The sequence below is a fragment of the Felis catus genome, chromosome A2, assembly GCF_018350175.1.
Source record: "Felis catus isolate Fca126 chromosome A2, F.catus_Fca126_mat1.0, whole genome shotgun sequence".
NCBI lineage: Eukaryota > Metazoa > Chordata > Mammalia > Carnivora > Felidae > Felis > Felis catus.
Window position 1 is genome coordinate 49531730 of NC_058369.1, and position 24008 is coordinate 49555737.

The 24008-nt window shown below is 40.4% G+C and overlaps 1 long non-coding RNA gene across 1 annotated transcript in view; it reads right to left on the reverse strand.

Annotated features, from left to right (window-relative positions):
• The window catches only part of LOC109496972, a 703487-nt gene that overhangs the window by 348046 nt on the left and 331433 nt on the right, over positions 1-24008 (reverse strand). The window lies entirely within an intron of this gene.

Sequence of the window (24008 nt, forward strand, 5' to 3'; positions counted from 1 at the left end):
ACATCTAGAAGTAAGCTTCCTTTTTCAATATCATTAAAAGTCCAGAACACTTTTTGAGGTGGCTTCAATATTTACTATTAATGTCTCTGTGTTGCCAGTCCCAATAAAACTGGATCAAATTTTAAAATGTGTCATTAATAGTTTAAACCTAAACCAAGTAACAAAGTCTGTTTCTTCTACACAATAGAATATGATAGTCTGGAGCTTCCATTTAAGGCAGAGTAATTATATATGGGCTAATTTTTTAGAGCCTGAAAATGCCTTTCTAAGCTTGGAGTTACATGAAATGAGGACTTTTAGAAATATATCCTTGATTTTAATGGATCTTCATAAAATTGTTCACATATTATGTTTTTTTGGTTTCCAAAATTGTCCTATAATTAAAATGGGATATAGGTTAGCCCCATTTCACAGAAAGAAAGTCAATGAGAGTGGGACACCCTGACTTTTTGTTCTCTACCTATTCAACTATGCCAGAATCTTCTTTACTTTAGAGAAGGAAGACAATGTTTGAAAGGCTACCTCCAGCAGGGTCATTCCTCCTTAAGCTACAGCAAGGGCCTCCTCCTGTTATAATGTGTGAAATACTGAAAGGTACACATGCCTCCAGGCCTCTCACCTAAGCCCAAGACTAGCACACCTCTCCATGGAAACTAATCTGATGAGTTCATTTTGAATCTCTAAAATATGCCCCGAAAAAATGGACATAACAGTTGTTTGAGAGGTGATGGGAATTCATTAGCATCCCTTACAATATTATCAGGGATTGATTATCATCAGGGATTAGTCCTTGGAGTTGATAAAGTGGAGGGGAAAGCCAGAAAATCCCCCAGTCGAATTGCTTAAGGGGAAGGTCATTTCAGATGATTAGACAAAAGACAACATGATAGCCAGGCAGTAATGTGGAGATGAGGCAGGTGGAAACTAAAAGGAACCTATAATCAGATTTATCTGCTCTCCTGTGTTGCCTAGGATTTGACCTTGATAGTATAGGTAACATAGATGAGCAATCACCAAGCAGAAAGCATAATATATAGATGATCAGGGTTTAATGTTCATCATAACTTTATGAAGTAGGTATGATCATCTTTAGTTTCACAGAGGCGAATAAGTGATTTTGCTCAATATCATGCAAGAGGCAAAAGAATGATTGAAAAACAGGTCTGACTCCAACAGTATTTGAGCTCCCCAACAATTAAAGCCTTCATTACTGCTTCACAAGTATCCCATTTGCTTCTCATTACCCTAAGATGTGGCTATCATTGGAGACAAAGAAACCAGAGCTAAAGTAATTTAAAGATTGGCTTCATTCAAAAGATCAAACAAATGAATGAAGGAAGTAACTCACCATCAGCCTTGTGATTCCAATGCCCATTACTTTTCTACAATGATATTCACTCATTTTTTTTAACCAAAAGTAGTGAGTGCCTCTTTGCTCATTGTGTTAGTTACTGGGCATACAAGAATGAATAAGATATCGTCCCTTTCTTTGAACTCAACATCTTAGGGGAGCAACTGACAAATATTTAGAAAAATAATTAGATTTTAACAAGGTAAGTATATTACACTAAAGGATATAGAAATCTCTAGAGAAATCTGAAAAGACTTCACTTAAAAAGATCACAATTAAGTCAGGTCTTCATACTACATAGCCTTTAAAAGTGTCTCTCCAATTTATAACCTGTTGCTCTTCTCTAATAACTGTGTCATCATCACTATCCACCAATAAATTCCTAGGGACAACATGGCTACTTTGTATCTCTATTGACCATACCTAATTAGACCCTCAGTGTGCATCTAACCAGAGCTGGACCAATCAGATTATCTCTTTGGAGAACCTGAACTGAAACACACAAAGCATAGGGATTGGAAGCCAAGTCACATCAATGGTGGTGTTCTAGAAAGAAACTGTCCCCACTCTGTGGTGTTGGAATCCCAGAAGCTGCTCAGAGACCTGCCCTTCCTGGGTAGTAATCTGTCCAATAAATTCCATTCCTTGTCTAAATTAGTGTAATATAGATTTATCTCACTTGTATCCAGTCGAGTTTTATGTTAGCAACTACCCAAAGATGTATAAGAGGTACCCAGACGTTTAAAAGTATATAATATTTGGAGCCACAGTTCGGAGGTTCACAAATGCCACAGTAAACATGGACTTTATACTGGAGGTAAGATCAAGCCAAAGGAGTGTGTGTTTGTTTTTAGAGAGTGTTATAGCCCTTAAATGAGCAAATTAGTAAAGGGGCAATACCAATAAGGCATAAGATAAAGAAATGTTTACAGAAGCAGTTGAAGATCTGTAAGAAAATGTCAAAACATTTCCCCCAAAGTTATTTTGGAGTGAAGCTATATACAACAAAGCCTCCATTCACAGGACCCGATATGTCTGCCTTCCTTCTGGGTGGTTGTGCCAAGTATCTTTCACTTGCCCTTCCAGATCTTCTCTCCAGTTTGTACCTTGTTCTGTGTCCCAAGAGGCTGGCTGACATGGGCCATCTCTGCCCTCTGGTGGACTTGGCCATTGGAGCACATCAGTGAGAGATCAGAAGAAGAGAAGAAAGTTCAGGGCACTGATTGCCTGGGTTGCCTCTCTGCATAGTCTCCATGAATTTGAAAAAAGGGTGCTGTTCTTCTCAGGAAACCTTCTCCACACAGCTCTCATTTCCTCTCTCTGATTTCTCTGATTTTTTTTTCCCTTAGGCTTTCAGAACCATTCTTCCCCATTTCCCCTTCAGATGACCCTATTTCTAGCCCTAGAGTAGTATCCAATCTCTCTTGATTTCTCTATGCCCTGACCAGGCCTTTATAAATAGTCCTTTTCTAAAACTGTCTTCAAACTATACAATTTGTATGCCACCTGATTCCTGCAATAACCCTGATCAAAACAAAATCCTTCTAGTGCCTTGGATTTGAAGACCTGGATATGAGAAATGTGTTCCCTTTATATCTCCCTACCTCAGGAAACAACCCCATGTATAATGTCCTTTTTACAGATTATCCAGGGGAATTCTAGGGTTATTACAGTCATAACTAAACATGTTAACAGCCGCAGGGAATCCAGAATTTCCCCAAGAAAAATTCTCTGTGCCAACCTGAGATGAAGAATACATCACACTAAAATGAAAGAAGTGGCACTTGAGTAATAATAAACAGAACAATAAGCCATAGGCAAAGTCCAACAAGCAAGGAGAATCAGGCAGACATAGGGATGGAAAGTTGGGGTAAATTGCTTGATGATTTGAACCCACTTTAAGAACCAGTCACAACGGTTTAGGTAGCCTGTAGGGCAGAGAACAGAAAAAAAGAGAGAAGGTAACTTAACTCAAAAAAAAAAAACCTCTTTACAACAATGGCTTGAAATAGGTTTATCACAAAGTCTGTTCCAACACAATATATTACAGTGATTCTGTTACATTTACATATAGAGTCTTTGATACATCTGCTAATATAGGGAGAATCTTCACTGAAGCCTTATTAACTCTTAATTTATTCATGCATTAATATCTTCATTCATCCACCCATCCATCCATTCAACAAATGATGACAGAACAGCTACAGAATATGAGACATGGAGTTACGCATGGGGATACAAAGTAAAACAAGATAGTGCCTAATGACAATCAGGTTGAGCAGACACACAAAAAAGATAAGTGAACAAGTTAATGATTCTAGGATGATAAGTACAGAGGTAATGAAATGCATAGGGTGAGGGGAGCACAGAGGAAGTAGATATGGCCCAGATTCAGGGGTTCCTTGGAGATGGTCAGGGAAAGCTTGATTGAAGAGGTGACAAGCTGACTTACAATGTTAAATCTGATTTTAAAGGTGAAAGGCATATGGTATGGATCATAGGCATCTTTAAATAGAGACTACCAAAAAGAGCAAAGTTTTTTCACATCCTTCAAGGAAACTCAGTGCCTTAAGTGGTACCCAGGGGCTAAAGTACCCTCATCTCCTTTCCAATATGTAGTTTGGTTGCTAGGCAACCACAACTGGGCTAAATCCAACCTCATTCTCAATTAATTTGGGGAAGATAGTTTGTTTTATAAATTCATACCCTTGGAGCTTCATTTTACAAAGAAAGGGGAATAGCTTCTGGCCTTTCTATCTGATTTAACTGTGAATTTCCTGACTTCTCTTCAATCATACCTCAACCACAATGAAGATTCAAAACAGCCACACCTATCACCATGAGAAAGTACTGGTATCATTCTTTTCAAACAACTTTTTTCCAGATACACTTGCTATAAGCCATTAAACTTTTTGAACTCTCTTGGGAAAAAGAAAGGTTATTAAGATGCATTTCGAGTGTCTTCTAAAAACAAGGAGATCTTGCAAATATAGAGAAAGGTGTTTTGTAATTATATATATCCAACTCCAATGGCCTCTGGCTATGTAACTGACATGTAAGTTGCAAAGTGATGAAATAGCAATACATTTCAGAGGCTTCATCCCTGAGAATTTTAATGATGATACAAATGTACTCCAATACAGCATTCTTTTTTTTTTTCTGACTCCCAGCAGGATACCAATTTCAATGAAAGGAGTTTTCAAAAATCTCAATAAAAAATGAGATATAATAAGACAAAATCATATACCTACCACTGTCAAAGTTTGAAAACCAGAACTATTAAATAAATGTATGAAGAACGATTTACAAAATTAATCACATTAATTAACACAAATTGATGGTTAATAAAGGAATGATTGCTATTGCAGCTCACTAGTGCTCTAAAGAGCACACAGTATAGAATATAGGTCTGGTGCTATGGGCAAGTTTTAACAAAGTTTGAGTTAAGAATTTCTCCACTCTTTATAGATAGGTTCCCAAACTGAATACTCTACCTGACCACTAAAAGGCAAAATGCTGGTACACACATAAGGATGAAAATAACATGTATTATAGAATAATTCATACACATAAGTGATTAAATGAAATATATCCATATTGTAAAACGCTATTGAATCATCATATGGAAACAGGCAGACTTTTATGTTCTGAATTAGAAAAATCTCCAAAAAAAAAAAAAAACCAAAAAAAAAAAAATAAACACAGGTCTTAAAACAGTTCATGCAGTATGAAACTGTTATTAGGAATAAAAAAAAAGATGTGTTCATTTGTTTCTAAATGTGTAAAAGGATACAAAAGCATATACACAAAGCAGCCTTCACTATTTATTGATTATTTTACTATTAAGGTTGAGGAAAAGTAGTGTGTATTTGGAAATTGAGCATTACATATATATACATGCAAATAGAATGTTTCTTAAAATTTCTTCCTCTGTGGGTATAATGTGTGTTTCCCCACATTCCTTAAAGAGAGGAATAAAGCCTTTACCAAAGACTTTGGAAAACCTCCTACTAAAGGTTTTCTATAAAACTCACAGAAGTTAAATAATTGCCTGCCTGCCTTCCCTTTGTGTTTTACTTTGAATTGTAAAAATATATGAAAACAAAGTATAGAAAATAGTATGATATTCCCAAGTATCCACAGCCAAATATAAACAATGTTAATATTTCATATTTTCCTCAAAATTCTTTTGTTTTTAATTAAAAATTATAAACAAAGCTAACCCTGTCCACTCCTACCTGCACATACACATTGATAGGTAACCACTGCCCTCAAGTTGGTAATTATCATTCCTGTGCAAGTTTTTATTCTTTTGCTAAATATGCATATTATATACTGTTGATTACTGGTTCTTATTATGTACATAAAGAAAATAAATAAAATTGGATGCAGAAATATCACCATGAAAAATGGGTCCAAATGCTGAAAGACATCTTTGGAAACAAGATGTGCCCAGTGATATTGGCCCAGGAAGTACATTTGAGAGTAAGCCTATGAAGTGCTAATCTTCTACTACAGTCCAGTGGCTCCAGAAGTGCCCTTTCTCTGGTCTTGGCAGATGATCCCAGCACCTGAGCCAATACCACAGACCCGGCAACAATGATCCTATTTCTTCAGGCATCCATCACTAAGAGAAGAAAGAAGGGCTCATTTTTTTCTATCTCAGGTGGTACTGACGCCTCAAAGCTAGCACTGTAGTCAAAGGAGTGACCAACGGCCTCAGAGAAACAATCACAGAAAGAATTTCTGGCCTTGGAGCATCTCAGGAAAAAAAAAATACTACATGCATCAGCAGCAGACACTAATAATCAGGTATAGAGCACAAATCTTCCAGTTCTTGATCTGTATGTCTGGGATTGTATACTTGCCAATTTATTTATTTTAAAGTACTAAAAATAATTAGACAAGAATAAACAGAAACATGCTTTTTGTAATTTTTTTTTCAAAAACAAAAAAACAAAAAAGTATCTTTGAGTACCCTTCACCAAAGCTCACCTGGCTGAGCTCCAGGCCTGATGCCTCAGCCGTGCCCCCCTCTCAGCTTGGAGGGGGTCTTTGCAGGGACGGGTCATCTGACAGCTGCCTCTCTTACTCCTATCCATGAATTGAACCTTTGTTCCCAGATCCTGCTGCCAGTTGAAGACCTGGAGCTAATCATAATTATTCATCAATGGAATAAGTGCCTTTATTCATGGTATTTTTTTCTAGCCTTTTTTTAAGTACCCTAGTTGTAGTATAGAAAAAGTTAATTTCAGTCAAGCTCCAGTACAACTGTGTCAAGACCTAGTCAAAGGACTCTCTTTACTGATGGTATTCCCTTTCTGTTCTATATGTGATATTAAAAGATAATCTGAAAATTAATGATAGTGTATACATAATACACTAATGATAGTGAATATATCCTTTTTTTTTTTTTTTTTTTTTGCCTGCACTGGACTCCCTGGTCTGTTTTACCCCATGTATTGATTTAAATAATGCAATTAAATCAGCCTTACCCAGGTATATCTTGACAGAGTCAAGCAAAGAGGCTGCACAGGTGGATTAACAAAAATGCAAGGACTGTGGTTAGAGCCACTGTTGGAATTCTAAACTCTCTACAGAAGTGATCAACAAACTATTCCTAGAGCAGCAAGATGGCGGCTTAGGAGGATGCTGGGCTCACGACACGTCCTGCTGATCACTTAGGTTCCACCTACACCTGCCTAAATAACCCAGAAAACTGCCAGAGGATTAGCAGAACGGAGTCGCCAGAGCCAAACGCAGACTAGAGGCCCACGGAAGAGGGTAGGAAGGGCGGCAAGGCGGTGCGTGCTCCACGGACTGGCGGGAGGGAGCCGGGGCAGAGGGGCGGCTCGCCGGCCAAGCAGAGCCCCTGAGTCTGGCTTGCAAAAGCGGAGGGGCCTGACGGACTGTGTTCCCACAACAAGCGCGACTTAGTGTCTGGGAGGTCATAAGTTAACAGCTCTGTTCGGAAAGCGGGAAGGCTGGAGGACAAAGGGAGGGAGAGCTGCTGAGCCCCCTGATGACAGAGCTCAGTTTGGTGGGGAACAAAGGCGCTCGCCAGCGCCATCTCCCCCACCCATCCCCCAGCCAAAATCCCAAAGAGAACCAGTTCCTGCCAGGGAACTTGCTCGCTCCGCGCAAACACCCAACTCTGTGCTTCTGCGGAGCCAAACCTCCGGCAGCGGATCTGACTCCCTCCCGCTGCCACAGGGCCCTCCTGAAGTGGATCACCTAAGGAGAAGCGATCTAAGCCTGCCCCTCCTGCCCCCGTGCACCTTGCCTACCCACCCCATCTAATACGCCACATCCCCAGCATCACAAACCTGGCAGTGTGCAAGTAGCCCAGATGGGGCACACCACCCCACAGTGAATCCCGCCCCTAGGAGAGGGGAAGAGAAGGCACACACCAGTCTGACTGTGGCCCCAGCGGTGGGCTGGGGGCAGACATCAGGTCTGACTGCGGCCCCGCCCACCAACTCCAGTTATACACCACAGCACAGGGGAAGTGCCCTGCAGGTCCTCACCACACCAGGGACTATCCAAAATGACCAAGCGGAAGAATTCCCCTCAGAAGAATCTCCAGGAAATAACAACAGCTAATGAGCTGATCAAAAAGGATTTAAATAATATAACAGAAAGTGAATTTAGAATAATAGTCATAAAATTAATCGCTGGGCTTGAAAACAGTATACAGGACAGCAGAGAATCTCTTGCTACAGAGATCAAGGGACTAAGGAACAGTCACGAGGAGCTGAAAAACGCTTTAAACAAAATGCATAACAAAATGGAAACCACCACAGCTTGGCTTGAAGAGGCAGAGGAGAGAATAGGTGAACTAGAAGATAAAGTTATGGAAAAAGAGGAAGCTGAGAAAAAGAGAGATAAAAAAATCCAGGAGTATGAGGGGAAAATTAGAGAATTAAGTGATACACTAAAAAGAAATAATATACGCATAATTGGTATCCCAGAGGAGGAAGAGAGAGGGAAAGGTGCTGAAGGGGTACTTGAAGAAATAATAGCTGAGAACTTCCCTGAACTGGGGAAGGAAAAAGGCGTTGAAATCCAAGAGGCACAGAGAACTCCCTTCAGACATAACTTGAATCGATGTCCTGCACGACATATCATAGTGAAACTGGCAAAATACAAGGATAAAGAGAAAATTCTGAAAGCAGCAAGGGGTAAACGTGCCCTCACATATAAAGGGAGACCTATAAGACTCGTGACTGATCTCTCTTTTGAAACTTGGCAGGCCAGAAAGAATTAGCACGAGATTTTCAGGGTGCTAGACAGAAAAAATATGCAGCCGAGAATCCTTTATCCAGCAAGTCTGTCATTTAGAATAGAAGGAGAGATAAAGGTCTTCCCAAACAAACAAAAACTGAAGGAATTTGTCACCACTAAACCAGCCCTACAAGAGATCCTAAGGGGGACCTTGTGAGACAAAGTCCCAGAGACATCACTACAAGCATAAAACATACAGACATCACAATGACTCTAAACCCATATCTTTCTATAATAACACTGAATGTAAATGGATTAAATGCGCCAACCAAAAGACATAGGGTATCAGAATGGATAAAAAAACAAGACCCATCTATTTGCTGTCTACAAGAGACTCATTTTAGACCTGAGGACACCTTTAGATTGAGAGTGAGGGGATGGAGAACTATTTATCATGCGACTGGAAGTCAAAAGAAAGCTGGAGTAGCCATACTTATATCAGACAAACTAGACTTTAAAGGCTGTAACAAGAGATGAAGAAGGACATTATATAATAGTTACAGGGTCTATCCATCAGGAAGAGCTAACAATTATAAATGTCTATGCGCCAAATACCAGAGCCCCCAAATATATAAAACAATTACTCATAAACATAAGCAACCTTATTGATAAGAATGTGGTAATTGCAGGGGACTTTAACACCCCACTTACAGAAATGGATAGATCATCTAGACACACGGTCAATAAAGAAACAAGGGCCCTGAATGAGACATTGGATCAGATGGACTTGACAGATATATTTAGAACTCTGCATCCCAAAGCAACACAATATACTTTCTTCTCGAGTGCACATGGAACATTCTCCAAGATAGATCATATACTGGGTCACAAAACAGCCCTTCATAAATTTACAAGAATTGAAATTATACCATGCATACTTTCAGACCACAATGCTATGAAGCTTGAAATCAACCACAAAAAAAGTCTGGAAAACCTCCAAAAGCATGGAGGTTAAAGAACACCCTACTAATGAATGAGTGGGTCAATCAGGCAATTAGAGAAGAAATTAAAAAATATATGGAAACAAACGAAAATGAAAATACAACAATCCAAACGCTTTGGGACGCAGCTAAGGCAGTCCTGAGAGGAAAATACATTGCAATCCAGGCCTATCTCGAGAAACAAGAAAAATCCCAAATACAAAATCTAACAGCACACCTAAAGGAACTAGAAGCAGAACAGCAAAGGCAGCCTAAACCCAGCAGAAGAAGAGAAATAATAAAGATCAGAGCAGAAATAAACAATATAGAATCTAAAAAAACTGTAGAGCAGATCAACGAAACCAAGAGTTGGTTTTTTGAAAAAATAAACAAAATGGACAAACCTCTAGCCAGGCTTCTCAAAAAGAAAAGGGAGATGACCCAAATAGATAAAATCATGAATGAAAATGGAATTATTACAACCAATCCCTCAGAGATACAAACAATTATCAGGGAATACTATGAAAAGTTATATGCCAACAAATTGGACAACCTGGAAGAAATGGACAAATTCCTGAACACCCACACTCTTCCAAAACTCAATCAAGAGGAAATAGAAAGCTTAAACAGACCCATAACCAGCGAAGAAATTGAATCGGTTATCAAAAATCTCCCAACAAATAAGAGTCCAGGACCAGATGGCTTCCCAGGGGAGTTCTACCAGACGTTTAAAGCAGAGATAATACCTATCCTTCTCAAGCTATTCCAAGAAATAGAAAGGGAAGGAAAACTTCCAGACTCATTCTATGAAGCCAGTATTACTTTGATTCCTAAACCAGACAGAGACCCAGTAAAAAAAGAGAACTACAGGCCAATATCCCTGATGAATATGGATGCAAAAATTCTCAATAAGATACTAGCAAATCGAATTCAACGGCATATAAAAATAATTATTCACCATGATCAAGTGGGATTCATTCCTGGGATGCAGGGCTGGTTCAACATTTGCAAATCAATCAACGTGATACATCACATTAACAAAAAAAAAGAGAAGAACCATATGATCCTGTCAATCGATGCAGAAAAGGCCTTTAACAAAATCCAGCACCCTTTCTTAATAAAAACCCTTGAGAAAGTCGGGATAGAAGGAACATACTTAAACATCATAAAAGCCATTTATGAAGCCCACAGCTAACATCATCCTCAATGGGGAAAAACTGAGAGCTTTTTCCCTGAGATCAGGAACACGACAAGGATGCCCACTCTCACCGCTGCTGTTTAACATAGTGCTGGAAGTTCTAGCATCAGCAATCAGACAACAAAAGGAAATCAAAGGCATCAAAATTGGCAAAGATGAAGTCAAGCTTTCGCTTTTTGCAGATGACATGATATTATACATGGAAAATCCGATAGACTCCACCAAAAGTCTGCTAGAACTGATACAGGAATTTAGCAAAGTTCCAGGATACAAAATCAATGTACAGAAATCAGTTGCATTCTTATACACTAACAAGGAAGCAACAGAAAGACAAATAAAGAAACTGATCCCATTCACAATTGCACCAAGAAGCATAAAATACCTAGGAATAAATCTAACCAAAGATGTAAAGGATCTGTATGCTGAAAACTATAGAAAGCTTATGAAGGAAATTGAAGAAGATTTAAAGAAATGGAAAGACATTCCCTGCTCATGGATTGGAAAAATAAATATTGTCAAAATGTCAATACTACCCAAAGCTATCTACACATTCATTGCAATCCCAATCAAAATTGCACCAGCATTCTTCTCGAAACTAGAACAAGCAATCCTAAAATTCATATGGAACCACAAAAGGCCCCGAATAGCCAAAGGAATTTTGAAGAAGAAGACCAAAGCAGGAGGCATCACAATCCCAGACTTTAGCCTCTACTACAAAGCTGTCATCATCAAGACAGCATGGTATTGGCACAAAAACAGACACATAGACCAATGGAATAGAATAGAAACCCCAGAACTAGACCCACAAACGTATGGCCAACTCATCTTTGACAAAGCAGGAAAGAACATCCAATGGAAAAAAGACAGCCTCTTTAACAAATGGTGCTGGGAGAACTGGACAGCAACATGCAGAAGGTTGAAACTAGACCACTTCCTCACACCATTCACAAAAACAAACTCAAAATGGATAAAGGACCTAAATGTGAGACAGGAAACCATCAAAACCTTAGAGGAGAAAGCAGGAAAAGACCTCTCTGACCTCAGCCGTAGCAATCTCTTACTCGACACATCCCCAAAGGCAAGGGAATTAAAAGCAAAAGTGAATTACTGGGACCTTATGAAGATAAAAAGCTTCTGCACAGCAAAGCAAACAACCAACAACACTAAAAGGCAACCAACGGAATAGGAAAAGATATTCGCAAATGACATATCAGACAAAGGGCTAGTATCCAAAATCTATAAAGAGCTCACCAAACTCCACACCCGAAAAACAAATAACCCAGTGAAGAAATGGGCAGAAAACATGAATAGACACTTTTCTAAAGAAGACATCCGGATGGCCAACAGGCACATGAAAAGATGTTCAGCGTCGCTCCTTATCAGGGAAATACAAATCAAAACCACACTCAGGTATCACCTCACGCCAGTCAGAGTGGCCAAAATGAACAAATCAGGAGACTATAGATGCTGGAGAGGATGTGGAGAAACGGGAACCCTCTTGCACCATTGGTGGGAATGCAAATTGGTGCAGCTGCTCTGGAAAGCAGTGTGGAGGTTCCTCAGAAAATTAAAAATAGACCTACCCTATGACCCAGCAATAGCACTGCTAGGAATTTATCCAAGGGATACAGGAGTACTGATGCATAGGGCCACTTGTACCCCAATGTTCATAGCAGCACTCTCAACAATAGCCAAATTATGGAAAGAGCCTAAATGTCCATCAACTGATGAATGGATAAAGAAATTGTGGTTTATATACACAATGGAATACTACATGGCAATGAGAAAGAATGAAATATGGCCTTTTGTAGCAACGTGGATGGAACTGGAGAGTGTGATGCTAAGTGAAATAAGCCATACAGAGAAAGACAGATACCATATGTGTTCACTTTTATGTGGATCCTGAGAAACTTAACAGAAACCCATGGGGGAGGGGAAGGAAGAAAAAAAAAAAAAAGAGGTTAGAGTGGGAGAGAGCCAAAGCATAAGAGACTGTTAAAAACTGAGAACAAACTGAGGGTTGATGGGGGGTGGGAGGGAGGAGAGAGTGGGTGATGGGTATTGAGGAGGGCACCTTTTGGGATGAGCACTGGGTGTTATATGGAAACCAATTTGTCAATAAATTTCATATAAAAAAATAAATAAACATAAGATTTTATATATAAAAAAAAAGAAACTATTCCTGTTAAGGACCACATAGTAGAAACTTTCTGCTTTGCAGGCTGCATGGTCTCCATGGCAACCACCCAACTTACCTATCATAAAACAAAAGCAGCCCTAAATATTATGTCAAATAAGTATGGCTATGTTCCAATAAAACTTTATACAAACAGGTTATATGTTGTTTTGGCCTGAAGGCTATATTTTGCCAACTTCTGTTCTATGGAAGTGAGGGATGCAGAAGGAATTCAGCTGCCACATCTCTCTATGGAACCCTGGGGCTGGTATGGCTGATCTAAGAAGCCACCCTCTTCCCTAATGCTCCAAGTGCATCCTTCTGGAAGTTGTGTACATTATGGAGATAAAATCCCATTCATGATGACCTGTATTTGGTCAAACTTGCCAGAGAAGGTGTGTCCCCTACTAGAACCTGGCTCTGAGTAGGTGAATCAGCATGTCTCCATGGAAGGAATAAAGTGTGGGACATGGGTCTGGGACATGGGTTTGGGATTTGATTCCCAATTTTGCCACCATTATCTCTGTTGTCTGTTGTCTAGGCAAGGCACTAACTCTCTCTGGGCATGTTCCCATCTTGCAAAATGAATGTGTTGAGGGTATATTACCTCTGAGGTACCCTACAGCTGCAAAATCCCATGACATTTGGGAAGGTATATATAAATGCATTCTTGCGAAACCCCACAAGAGTTCTTTCTTGCCATACTGTAACAATGTTCTCTAGGAACTCTTCAAAAATATTAACAAAGAGGATGAATGACTGATTTAAATTCTAACAGTTCCCTTTCCCTACCTACTAGTCACCAGAGAAAAAGACTGACCTCAGAGAATGACCAGGGAGGTGGAAGAATTTCAAGTCAAGGCTACAGACCAGGGATCAAGGAACCAATGAGAGAGGAGAAGTTCAACATCAAAAGAGAAGATCCATTATAGAAGAGAAACCTGGCTTCAAATAGAAAGGCAGATGAAAATCATACATTACAGCAAATTTTTTTCCATATTGTCCCAGAAGGGAGCAATGAATGGTATAATAAGGTGGATTTGGATTCAGTTCAAGCAAAAGAGATACTTTCTGGAAATGATAGATTTCTAAAAATGCAGCAATTATAGGAGCATGTCATTCACACAAGTGTGCAAGAAAAGACTGGCACTTGAGGTAACACAAAAGGACTGAATGAGGAGTTGGGCAAGATTCCTTCTAGCCTGGAGATTCCATAACTATGTCCCTATGTTCACAGAAGATGGACTTTGAGTACTTAGTTCAGAGCCCAACTTCCTCCATTCTAAAAAAAGCTAGTGCATTTTCAGAAATACCCAGCTATTAGAAAGTATTTCAGACAAAGGAGTTTTCTTCAATATTTATGCCATTCTCCAGTACCCAGTACAATGTTGAGCACACCGTGGGTTCTCACTATTTGTTTAAGAAATGGAATAGGAGCACCTTGGTGGCTCAGTAAGTTGGGCACCCGACATAGGCTCAGGTCATAGTCTAACAGTTCATGGGTTCAGGCCCTGCATCAGACTCTGTCCTGACAGCTCAGAGCCTGGAGCCTATTTGGATTCTGTGTCTCCCTCTCTCTCTGCCCCTCCCCCACTCATGTGCTGCTTCTCTCTCTCTCTCTTAAAATGAATACACATTAAAAATTTTTTAACAAATAAATGGAATAAAGGAAGGGAGGGAAGGAACTAAAAAGGAAGGAGGGAAGGAAGGAAGGAGGGAGGGATGGAAGGAGGAAGGAAGGAAGGAAACAATTGGAAGTTACTCTTTAAAGTATAACTAAAAATTGAATGTATACAATATTGTAAAGGGGAGTATTTAATGGTTTATATGTTCCTACTCGTACTAGAAGCACTAGCTTCCCTCCTTTCCTCTCTCAGAGGGGTCACCCAATATGATGTCTGAAATGGATGGCCCTGCTACCCCACGATCAAGTTTATTCATTACATTCCAAACCCCGCAGCAGAGTTGGCGGAGGCAGATGTGAGACAACGCTTGGTTGGTCACAGCTCTAGTGCGCCCTACCCTTAACTTGGCAGCATCCCTCCATGTGCCCCAGGATGAAGTGGGCACCAGGGTGAAAATGATCATCTTCTCTGTAGCAACAGCAGGATACTCTAGAAGTCACAGCAGTTATGGAGAGGACACAGCTTGAGGCTCATATCTGGGATGCTAGGATAGGCATATAAGGGATTCTGGTATGTTACCAGTGTCAATTAACTCTGGTTTTGGAAAGGAGAGCCATAGTAGGTAAAGACTAAATGGGGAAATAAAAATCCCATTCTTTTTCCCACCTAGAGTATAATGGGTCATGTCTATGTATTGCATAGGTTAGCAAATATAAAGCAGTCAATGCTGTTGGAAACACATTTGGATACATGGCTCACTTGATCTTACTTGCAAGGAAGTCCAGGCAGGTATTTTTATATAGAAACAGAATGGAAGGGTATTTATTGAATGCCTCCTATGTTTGCTGCTTCCATTGGAAAAATGAATAAATATTCCCATTTAATCCTTCTGGGAGAGATATCATCCCCACCCAACAGATGAAAAAAAAGCAACTCAGACTAAGGAAAAGAAAGAATGTGTCCATTGTCATGGAGCAGGTGAACCAATCAAAACCTTCAAATCCTAATTCCAGGCTCCTGAAATACCAATAATAAATGTGAACAGTGCATCCATTTCCACATGTCTCCACAACCAAAAGACAATTCCTTCCCAGAAGCATCTGGACCTTAGAGGGCATCACCCAGTTTACCAATTAGGAACCCAAACTCCAGGGCTCTGCATCTTTGGAAATGAGAAAGGGAGTATTATTGTTATCAGTCTGTTTCTGTAGAGGAAAAAGGCTAGCAAATGAGGATCAGAATCCTGCCAAATCTAAAGCCACTGTCTTCATGGAAACCTAATTTCTACTTAATAACACTAAATGATTAAATTAGATCCTTGACGCTTCTTAAGAACAAATGATAGCTAGCATTTTGTTTTTTATCAGTCTTTTGCTTTATGACTCCAGCCTTGAATGACTGTGATCAAGAGGGATTCTTTGAGTTTTCTTTCAATATTGGGAGAACGCAAAAATGTTTTCTCATTATAGCAGCAATGCTGGTAGCAAACATAGGCTGCATGTAGTGATAAACATCTCGAGGGGTGGGGTCATACTTGGCACTTATTGGATGATTACATTAGATTTGCTGTTAGTAATTTGTAGCCCAGGAATGAATATAATGTCTCACTCTTCCCCAAAGAAATATTTTACTTTACCTTTTAGTGCAAGGGAAATTTGGTGAATCTCAGTCACCACAAATGAGATAAAGAGTAATTTGTCAGATTAAATCCCTGAGCTAAAAATTAAACTATGAGAACACTATATGAGCTTTTTATCAGTCTTAATCCTTGAGGTAATGGAGGGGCACACATTTAGATCCCAGAATTGGAGTCATGGCTGAGAAAAGTGGATTAGGCTTAAAAGGGAAGATCTCAGACAAAAGCAGGTATGACTTCTGACTGGGTTTTTCAAAGGAAACTAGAAATAAGGAAAAATTTTAGAAAGTGCATTGGCCTAGATAAGATCCTAAGAAAATACAGGTTAGATCATATCCTTTGTCTGCCCAGGGCTCTTCATCTGGGAGGTGAGGAATGTGGGGGTAAGGGCATAAGGCTTCTCATGTCACATCAAGTAGAAGCCTAGAAGACATTACAATGATGACAAAGCCCATCTGATTGAGATGGCCTCTCTCTCATCTCCTGTCACTCTCATCCTTGCCTACTCCATCCAGCCACAGCAGCCTCCTAGTTTTTCTTGAAACTTCCTGTCTCCATGCAGTTGTATTTGCTATTCCCTCTGCCTGGAATACTCCCTTCACTCTGACCCCCAAGATAATGGCCTGGTTCACCCCCTCCAGGACTTTCCTTACAGATCCCCTACTGAGTAAGAATTTCCCAGATGATCCTTTTAATAATGGCAACAATGCTGCATCCTGGCCCTTCTACCTGGTCATTCTCATTGCATGCCCTTTCCCCATAGCACTGATCACTTTCTAACATTTTTTTCTCTGTCTCCCTTTTAGTCTTTGTCTAATTTTACACTTTTATTCTCTGTCTCCCATAACTCCTCCCAAATACAACGTTCATGAGACTGGTGATTATTATATGTTTGGGTCACTACTGTACGCAAAATAGTCCCTGGCACACAGGTGAATGAATAAAAGAAAGAAAACAAAATCAGGAAAGATTTTGAAAATTGTACATAAAGAATAAAGCAAGATAAGGGCACCTGGGTGGCTCAGTCAGTTAAGTGTCTGAGTCTTGGTTTCAGCTCAAGTCGTGATCTCACAGTTGGTATGTTCAAGCCCTTTGTCAAGCTCTGCACTGACAGGGCAGAGCCTGTTTGGGATTCTCTATTTCTCTGCCCCTTCCCTGCTCGCAAGCTCTTGCTCCCTCTCTTTCTCTCTCAAAATAAATAAATAAACATTAATTTTTTTTTAATAATAAAGAAACGTAAATGGCAAACAGTGGGAATTCCTACTGTTTCACTTGGCATGGGGGCTTATTCCCTGTCCTCCTGTTCTTTGAAATGAGCTGCTTATATCTCAAAAGTTCTGTTCTGCATGAAGTAGTTATAGCATTGCAGCAGAGAGCACTGGGAATAAATTATTGTCTGGGCTGTGGCAGCTGTGGCCAAGATGTGTTCTCTTGTAAGAGGCTTGGCAATGGCGGGGTGAGGCTGGAGCCTGCCTGGGCCCCAGGGCTCTTGGTTCACGGTCCATTCCACCATACTGCCAAAACATCTGGTAAGAATGGAAGGACACACACAGCCAGAGCTTGTGTCTCATCATGCCAAGCAACAGATTTATCTAAAATTTCCACTAAATGAAATGAGAACAGAGGAAGAATAAACACACGTGTAAATCTCTGCAATTCCTGGGGCATCTCGGTGGCTCAGTCAGTTAAGCATCAGATGACTTCAGCTCCGGTCATGATCTCATGGCTCGTGCGTTCAAGCCCCACGTCAGGCAGGCTCTATGCTGACAGCTTGGCACCTGGAACCTGCTTCAGATTCTGTGTCTCCATCTCTCTCTCTCAGCACCTCCCCTGCTTGTACTCTGTCTCTGTCTCTATCTCTCTCTCAAAAATAAACATTAAAAAAAATATCTGCAATCCCCTGAAATTCCTCTAAAATGAGAAAAAAGTGATTTTCTAAAAAGATATGAATCTACAAGGACAAACAAGATGGAAGAAGAGATAATAGTAAGAGATGTTAACTAATTTAGGGGAAACTGAGAAACAGTGGGAGAATTACCATGTTTTATCAGCTCTAAAACATGCGTCTTTTTCACACTTTCACATTTCAGAAGGAAATATGACTTTAACATCACAATTGAAATTGTAAGCATTTTTTTCTTTCTTCATTATTCACTAGATGCACTAGACAGTGCATCATAAAACAGATCTCATCTTAGATGAAATTAAAATATGGTAGCCGCAGAGAGGAATCTGAATGTCAAAAGTTTGTAGACAGCCATGTCACTAAGAGGAAACAAAGCTGCCTTGCAAAACTTCAAGAGGGAATGAGGGCTTGGAAACACTAGATGCCATGAAGGTTGGACTCAAGAACAAGGCTGAAAAAGGGAGAAAGGTGCAAAGTTGGTTTTAAAACAAAACGAAACAAATGTTTGCGCTCCTGCAGATTCCTGCCACCTCACACTGGTGCAGCCAGGTTACTACTCCCCCCTTCTAATGATGTGGATGGGGTTGCCAAATAAAGTACAAGACACTCAGTGATATTTGACTTTCAGATTTGCAGGGGATATACTTATACTAAAAAAAGCATTTCTTGTTTATCTGAAATTCAAATTTAACTAGGCAATCTCTATTTTGTTTTTTGTTTTTGTTTTCATTTTGGCTAAATCTGGAAGCTCTATCTAGGAAGAAATTGAATCAGAAGTATTCCAAACTCTGACATGCAAGCCCCATGGATGCTGATGAAGAAGCCCAGGACTGAAAAAAGTGGTTTAAGTAAAATCCTATTGAATGATGACAGTCTTAGCAACACTTGGCCATTCAGCTACAAGTGAGCTGTCAATCACATATCTCCACTTCCAATCACCACCGGAAGAAAGCAAGAAAGCAAAGGGAGAAAGTAGTGGGGTGTTCTGTGGGAGCCTGGTCTGTGAGAGAGAAAAGACCAACTGACTTTTGGTGGTCCCCTAATGAAGCAGCTGTCCTCTGCCTAATCATGCTACAGAAAGGCCCGCCATTCAACAAGTTTCCCTATCTGCTCCCCCTACATATAAGGCTCACACTCTGGCTTTTGCCTAACTATTAATATGGGCAGACAACAAAAGCCTGCCAGGTGTTTAAGAAAAGCCTGTAACATGAGGCACAGTCACTGAAAACGACACAGAAAAATGTTCATAAAGTAGAAAGGTAATATGAGGAGGGGGAAAAAACCTTAAAAGATACCTAATACCTTGCTAGAGAGAAGAAATGATATAATATTTATTAAGTAAGAATATCATGACATCTTTAAAAAGGAATAAGAGGGGCGCCTGGCTGGCTCAGTCGGTTAAGCGGCCGACTTCAGCTCAGGTCAGGATCTCGCGGTCCGTGAGTTCGAGCCCTGCGTCGGGCTCTCGGCTGATGGCTCAGATCCTGGAGCCTGTTTCCGATTCTGTGTCTCCCTGTCTCTCTGCCCCTCCCCCGTTCATGCTCTTTCTCTCTCTGTCTCAAAATAAATAAAACGTTAAAAAAAATTAAAAAGGAATAAGAGAATAAGAAAAACTCTTGAAAATTAACAATATACTCATCAATATTAGAACTCCACTAGAAGGACTGAAAGATAAAGATGGTGAAGTCTCTCAGAAAACAAAATAAATGAACATAGATATGGAAAACTGGAATGAAAAAAATTAAAGAATATTGAGGAGATCCATCCAAGAAAAGGAACATTTGACTGATATGAGATAAAGGAAGAAGGAAAAAAATTATCAACGAATTTAAGGATATTATTTAGAACCAAAAAAAGCTATGAGTTTCTTGACTGACAGGGCCCATAGGATGCACAGGACCAAGAATTAAAACAGCACCACACCAGGCCCCTTGGCATGACCTTTCAGAACACTGGTGTTGAAGAAGATTCTTAAAGAATTTCTGGGGTCTAGTAGGCATCCAAGCTATGGCTCAACATCAGGTGGACACCACCTTTCAGGAAAGCCAGTCTCGAGTTGGCAGAATGAGATTGCCTACTAAGACAGTGATCTCAATGACAGTTTAGCTTTCTGGGGCGCTAAGGAATGATAATAAGGGGTACATAGAGTGAACTGGGCTGGAGTAACTCCTGAACAGTGGTCCACACTGTCTTTGCTCAAGAGAACGATGTACTTTATTTGGCTCTCATGTTGGTGTAGTTAGCCTTTTACAAGAACTTAATTTCAGAGCACACAACTGGAGGTTCTGGACACAAAACTTCATTATACATAAATTACATGGGGAAAGAGCAAGATTTCATGGCACCAGGGCATTCAGAGGAGTCTTGATATTTATAAATAAAAACACTGTAAATAACTGTAATCATTCAACAGTAATTAAAATTAGAAAACCTCACCCCAAATCTAGATCTCTAGCTACAAAGCACATAAAGATCTAACATCGGGGTTCTCGGAACAATTTGCTCAAGCTTCATAATAAATACCTCTTTCAGATCTGGTATCCAATTTTAATTGGCCACAAACTCTACCATTCCCTATTGTCCCCAAATCCTGAGGTCAATTGTCTGTTGCCATTTATTATTTACTGGGCAGTACTTTTTTTTTTTAATTTTTTTTTCAACGTTTATTTATATTTGGAACAGAGAGAGACAGAGCATGAACGGGGGAGGGGCAGAGAGAGAGGGAGACACAGAATCGGAAACAGGCTCCAGGCTCTGAGCCATCACCCCAGAGCCTGACGCGGGGCTCGAACTCACCGACCGCGAGATCTTGACCTGGCTGAAGTCGGACGCTTAACCGACTGCACCACCCAGGCGCCCCAAGGCAGTACTTTTTTTTATTACAAGAGAGTTGAGTTGAAAATGACGTTTTTGGGGTGCCTAGGTGGCTCAGTCAGTTAAGCGACCAACTTCGGCTCAGGTGATGATCTCGTGGTTCACAAGTTCCAGTCCTTTATCTCGCTCTGTGCTGACAGCTCGGAGCCTGGAGCCTGCTTCAGATACTCTGTCCCTCTCTCTCTGTGCCCTTCCCCAACTCGTGCATGCTCTCTCTCTCTCTCTCCCTCTCTCAAAAATAAATAAATGTTTAAAAAAGTTTTTTTAGGGGCGCCTGGATGGCGCAGTCGGTTAAGCGTCCGACTTCAGCCAGGTCACGATCTCGCGGTCCGTGAGTTCGAGCCCCGCGTCAGGCTCTGGGCTGACGGCTCAGAGCCTGGAGCCTGTTTCCGACTCTGTGTCTCCCTCTCTCTCTGCCCCTCCCCCGTTCATGCTCTGTCTCTCTCTGTCCCAAAAATAAATAAACGTTGAAAAAAAAAAAAAAAAAGTTTTTTTAAAGAAAAAGAAAATGTTTTTCCTTTGACCTGATCAGCACCAACCATATTCATTACCAGCTTAACATTTGTGGGCATCTGTGTTGCTAGCCAGCTTTAGCAACCCACATCATGCCATTTCACTACAACTGAGTCTACCTATCACCTTAATGCTTTCTCATAAAGATAATTTTATGTATGGGGAGTCCATGCATGGGCCAGGTGTGAACACTATCTCATAAACTAACCAATCACTTATTCTGGACCTCTGTTTCCTTCTGCAAGAGAGATCTTGTGATATTACATTGCTAAGGTGCTGCTAATGTAGTAAGACTACCAGTTTATTTCTGTTGGGGAAAATATGGCTAACTGAGAACATAATATTTTCATTATTAAAACTAAAGGCCCATTTAATGACTTTTTCCTCATTTGCTCCAACTCAAACATGGAACCCCCATTTCAGATACATTTCATTGTATCCCTGATGTGTCCTCTCTACATTTTCTCAATTCAGAACATAAAGAAGGGAAAGAGACAATAATTTATGGTTATATATCTCATAGAGATTTAAGATTATAGCCTCAATTCTTCCATCTTAGTACAGAGACGTTTCACAAACTCAGTTGAGGACGTCTCTGAAAATTAAGGAAAAAAAGATCCTGGTGTTATTGGTAACAGCTGCTGACAATTTATCAAGAACTTGATTCAACTGTGCTTTGTTGGCCCTGACTAGACGTGGGGAATCTCTGAAACTTGCCTGTAATTAGAACATCCCTGTTGTGGGGTGTAGGGTAAGGTTTGCCTCAACGTTCCTCATGTGCTATTTCAGGCAGAGAGATCCAGGTGTGCAAAGACCCAGTGGAATGAAACACTAGGGCTGCTCAATGAACTCTGCATTGTCCAATGTGCCAAAGAGGGTGCACAGCTTGGGGAATTAGGTGGTACAGATGAAGGGTCATGGCAGGGATTTTGCAGAACCACTGAGGCAGACCGTATAGGATATTACACTGAATGTGTTTGTAAACTGGAAATATACTCAGAGTTTAAATTTTTTTAAACTAATTTGAGAGAGAGGGTGTGTGAGTAGAGGAGGGGCAGAGAGAGAGGGGGGAGAGAGAGAACCCTAAGCAGGCTCCACACTGTCAGCTCAGAGCCGAATGTGGGGCTCTAACTCATGAACCATGAAATCATGACCTGAGTTGAAAGGCTCAGAGCCAGAGGCTTAACGGACTGAGCCACCCAGGCACCCCATGGAAGTACACTCAAGAGGCTTTAGAATAAACCCTTCTTGTCTTTTTTATATGCCTCTTCTTTTATGTCATTGACAATAACCACCTTTCTGTATGGGTGCTATGAGTGCCTCTCACTACATTAGGTGCTTTATATCATCTTCTCTGACCTTTTCAACTACCCTGCAAAGAGCATATTCACCCACCTTTACCCAATTATTCACCCATCCTACACATGTTTTTTGTGTTCCGACTTTGTGCCAGCTCCATTGTGACAAGCACTGGGGATGCAGTCATGAACAAAACAGTCAAGATCCCTGCATTCATGACACTTATATTCTTGGGAAGAGTAAACGATTATTAATTGAATAATAACATGTAAGAAATTAATAAGCACTCTGCATTAAGGCAGGACATAGGGAGGTATGATAAAGAGTGTTGGGCAACTACGATACAAACATTTTTTTATGAACTGTAAATAATGGCATGACAATACAAAGGAGCTGTGCAAGAATAATTTAGACTGAGGGGAGGGGTGTCAAACAGACCTGGGTAAGTAAGAGGCATTCAAGCTGAGACCTGAATGGTTTATGGGTGAGATAGGTAGAGTGCAGGTAGGAGAAGAGGTGGCAGGGGAGTTGTAAGCAAGAAAAGCACAGGTGTGTGCCATGAGGTAGGAAAGATGTGGGTCTGTTGGAGGCACTAAAATAAGGCCATAGCAATGACAGCGTGTCAGGTAGTGGGCCAAGGTGAGATGGAAAGAAAACTTCACAGGCTAAACCCCCATGAATGCCCAGGCCATGCCCCGGGAAAGAGGTTCACAGAGATTAATAACAGGTCCAAAGAGCCCACAGGTAATGATCAAGACTGGATTAGGTTAGATTAGAATCAAAACACAGAGTTTCTACTACACATGCTATCTCTCTGTGTACTAAGGGAGAGTTAGGGTACATACACACAGAAATATTCTCCTGATCTGGGGCTACCAGTTCAGGAGCAGATCCTTGCCATTTAGATGTATGTTTTGGTTGTTTTGTTTTGTTTTGTTTTGTTTTATTTTGTTTTGTTTTGTTTGATAAAGATGACCTGACAGTGGCTGGCCCATTTCTTCCAGCACCAGAAGGTCCTACTGACAGCTGTGTGTCTCAGTAAGGAGCCAAGACCAACCGTGCAAGTCAAAACTGGGCTGGAAGCGCTTAATAACTAAACTTCCAGAGCCACTGGCAAGTCAGATGATAGAGGAATAAACAGAGTCATTACATTCCACTCTTGGTCTGTAAATCATCTGAGAGCCGCCATCATTTTTGTTGAGGTATTTTAATTGCTCTCATTTGCA